This window comes from Medicago sativa, chromosome 7, assembly GCF_051527215.1.
Source record: "Medicago sativa cultivar Bolivia chromosome 7, Bolivia_mono, whole genome shotgun sequence".
Classification (NCBI taxonomy): domain Eukaryota; kingdom Viridiplantae; phylum Streptophyta; class Magnoliopsida; order Fabales; family Fabaceae; genus Medicago; species Medicago sativa.
The window spans coordinates 50,916,517-50,920,306 of record NC_140755.1 but is presented as its reverse complement, the minus strand read 5'-3'; the positions used below and the strand labels follow the sequence as shown (position 1 = coordinate 50,920,306).

Genomic DNA, 3,790 nt, shown 5'->3' with positions numbered 1-3,790 from the left:
GTAAGATCTTAGGTGTAAATATCACTTTTCAAATAGCATTTAAAAATAAAGCGCGCGCGTAGAAAGTAAAGACGGTTCCTATAGGATACTATAGTCGTTATGGGTGCCTAACACCTTCCCGTAGCGAAAACAACTCCCGAACCTCGATTCTCAAGGGTTTTGCTTATTTTTTCCCTTCCCAAGAAAAAATGAGATATCAAAGGTTAAAAAGGTTCAAACGTAATCAAAGTTTGACACCCGAAAACCAAGATAAAACAGTGTGCCACAACTTTCTCACATGTGTGAACAGCAATTTTCTCACATAATTACTTTATCACTATTCATTTCCCTTGTTGGACTATACTACATGAATAGTTCTCGGAAGAAAAAAGGAAAATGTTAAGTCGACCACTCTTAAGTGGTACACCCTTATACCACTCCTCATTTGGCAAAAGAAATATTAAAAAAAAAAAGAGATAATGACATGGAAAGAAACATAGTAAGATGAAAATTAAAATAAAAAAAATAAAAATTATCAGATCTGTTTTCTCTATGTCTGAATCCCACTATTTCATCTCTCTCTCTCTCTCTCTCTCTCTCTCTCTCAACCAACACGCGATATCCACTCTGTCTCCTTCAGTGATCTCCTCCCACTGCTCCGTCCGCATTCAGCCACTGTCAAGTCACAGCAATTGTTGACACACAGTCACCGTCGCGTCAGGTCTCAATCGTGACCTTGCTCCCTCACTCAAATCGTTTGAAATCCTTGTTACAATCCTATCGGAAATTGAATCTATCTGTTGGAGGTGATGTTTTTATCAAAATTTTATTTCATTTTGTGATGAGGCTTTGTATTTATGGTTTAAGGTTCTGTTTTGAAGTTTTGTTTCCAAAATTTAAATTTGTTTTGAAATTAGTTGTAAATATCCAAACCTAGTAAAGCCTGACATTTGCTTTGAAATTAGTTTACCCATTTTGAAATTGCTTTTCAAAATAATTGTTTAAAGTAATTAGAAATCCATGGTGAAAAAATGAATCATAAAAATGACTCATATAAGTGTATTATCTAGGTTTTTTTTAACCCTTCTCATATGTAGTTTGTGCTTGTTGTTTATCACAGTATAACTAAAATCCATCTATCCAACTTTATATTGAAATCAATGGCTATCATGCAAGTCTCTACCGAAAGTACATGCTTTGAGTTTCTATGGAAATTTCCACCAGCAATTGAAATGTGTGATGTTAATAATCTAGAATTTATCATCTGCTTGGCTTTAATAAGATGCTTTGGCTTGTTGCATAAATGTTTGACTTTAAAAATTTCTGATTGAAATACTTGTATGTTTGATAAAAACTGGTCATTTGTTAATTGGATATTTTTGTTGTATTAGTGTGGAAGAAACTCAAGACCAAGCCACAAGCCTTGCTATTACATATAAATTTTATTACACATCAATAGAAACTCATCTTGCTTGATGTTCTGATATTTATGTAATGGATAGAGACATTGAGTGGTGGAATTGGTTGGAAGGGCTAGTCTATTTGTTTTGTGTTGAACTTTTAGTGTATTGGTGTATTGATTTGGATTATAGTATATTGTTTGTTGAATTTATTGATGTGCTGCTGTATATTTTTGGGAATTTAGTGTAGTATAATTGTTGATGTTATAATATTGTCTAAATTTTAGTGCAGTGAGAGATGTAATTTATTTGACGTTGCTATGTTTCTTTGCTTTTTATTAGTAAGAGTATTGTAGTTGAATTGAAATTTTGTTGCTGGGTCACCTTATGGTATGTTGTTCTTTTGATGTTTATAAGAGGAATTGATTTTCTCATAAAAGCTTCAAGTGACTTGTTATGATCATGGCCTTTCGAGATTGATCCTTGGAATATCATGGTAGCTAGCATGGATGGAAGATGATACTAGTGAATGGAAGGATGACATGTGTGAAATAGCATGGATGCAAGATAGTTATGGTTAGTGAAAGAGGTTTATGTTTATTTATTTGTTATTATTGCATTAATTTTGTGCTCGGTCAAATAGTTATGCTCTTGGTCTTTATAAAAGCATAATCATGAACTTTTCTTTATAGTTGACATACTGGTTAGTTCTGCCACACACTTTGATGATGACTAGCTAGAGTTTCACCACAAGACTCACGAAAACTTATGAAAAATGACATTTGTTAGCAACCAATAAAATTTGTATGTGTTTTGTTGAAACAACAAAAGGTGTTTAATTTGGGGTGTTGGTATTGCAATGCTAACTCTATTGAATTGTGAAGGGCATGGCTGAAGCATTAGGTGGTGTGCTCATGTGATGATTTTCTAATCTATATATTGAGGATTTTGTCTTTCTATTTATCGCATTTTAGAAGTTGCAGTTGATTTTCATATGTTGAAGATTGAGCAAAGACAGAACTAGTTATCTATGCTGGATTGATGGAGTTTTTCGGTGATTAATGATGATCTAGCGGTCTACAAGGCCAGATAAATTCACAAAGCATGGATCATAAATGGAATAACACCTATGTTTTTCCTGAGCGAGGATTTGATTTCTTGTAGATAATATGCATTGCTACAATTAATTTGAAATGGTGTTAGGTGTTTCTATGTAATTGGTTTATGCAAGGTAGAGGTTGAAGTAGCTTTGTAAACAATGTGCGAGTTTATCACGCCTAAAGATGGACAAGTTCTAATTTCTGAAAAAATAGTGGTCAGGCACCTTAAACAATGTGGTCACACAGACCATATATTTGACTAGTTTATCTTTTCCAGGTATAAATAATCTTGTTTTAGAGGAATCGAACACATAATCTAATTTGATCACTGCACTAAAAACCTTTCCAACCATAAATAACTTCTTTTACAATGTGCGAGTTTATCACGCCTAAAGACGGACAAGTTCTAATTTCTGAAATAATAGTGGTCATGCACCTTAAAAAATATGGTCACACATACCATATATTTGGCTAGTTTATCCTTCCCAGGTATAAATAATCTTGTTCTAGGGGAATCAAACACATAATCTAATTTGATCACTGCACTAAAAGCCTTTACAACCATAAATAACTTCTTTTACAATCTGCGAGTTTACACGCCTAAAGACGGACAAGTTCTAATTTATGAAACAATAGTGGTCACGCACCTTAAAAAATGTGGTCAAACAGACCATATATTTGGCTAGTTTATCTTTCCTAGATATAAATAATCTTGTTTTAGGCGAATCGAACACATATTCTAATTTGATCACTGCACTAAAAGCTTTTCCAACCATAAATAACTCTTTTACAATGTGCGAGTTTATCACGCCTAAAGATGGACAAGTTCTAATTTCTGAAAAAATAGTGGTCACGCACCTTAAAAAATGTGGTCACACATACCATATATTTGGCTAGTTTATGAAAATTGTGAATTTACTATTGTTAGGCATGAATGAATTCCAGGGCCATTGTATAAGTCCAAGATACATGGAATAATAATATATGGTAAATTCACAATTTCTAGTAAGTTACTAACAATATATGGTAACAATATATGGTAAATTCACAATTTGCCCTGGACTTATTATTGGTAATAACAATATCTTGGACTTATTAGTAAGTTACTAATAACAATAACCATAACCCTCATAGTATAAGTGAAGGGGGGTAAACTAAACGTTATGCAAGGAAATATCTTACAAGAGCATCCGAAAAGAGTAAAGGAATCCTAATTTTGAACGCCAGAAAACAATATGGTTATGCCTTTGAAGAATTGTGGTTATATTGTTCATTTCGTTGGCTATATAGTCATTTTTATGTGTAAACAAT

General features: G+C 33.0%; 1 long non-coding RNA gene across 1 annotated transcript; it reads left to right on the top strand.

Moving 5' to 3' along the window:
* The first annotated feature begins 1,110 nt into the window (after positions 1 to 1,110).
* LOC146906538 (uncharacterized) lies at positions 1,111 to 2,739 on the top strand. Its single transcript, XR_015019065.1, has 2 exons — positions 1,111 to 1,955; positions 2,264 to 2,739. It is a non-coding gene; the product is annotated as an uncharacterized LOC146906538 (long non-coding RNA).
* Positions 2,740 to 3,790: the final 1,051 nt, after the last annotated feature.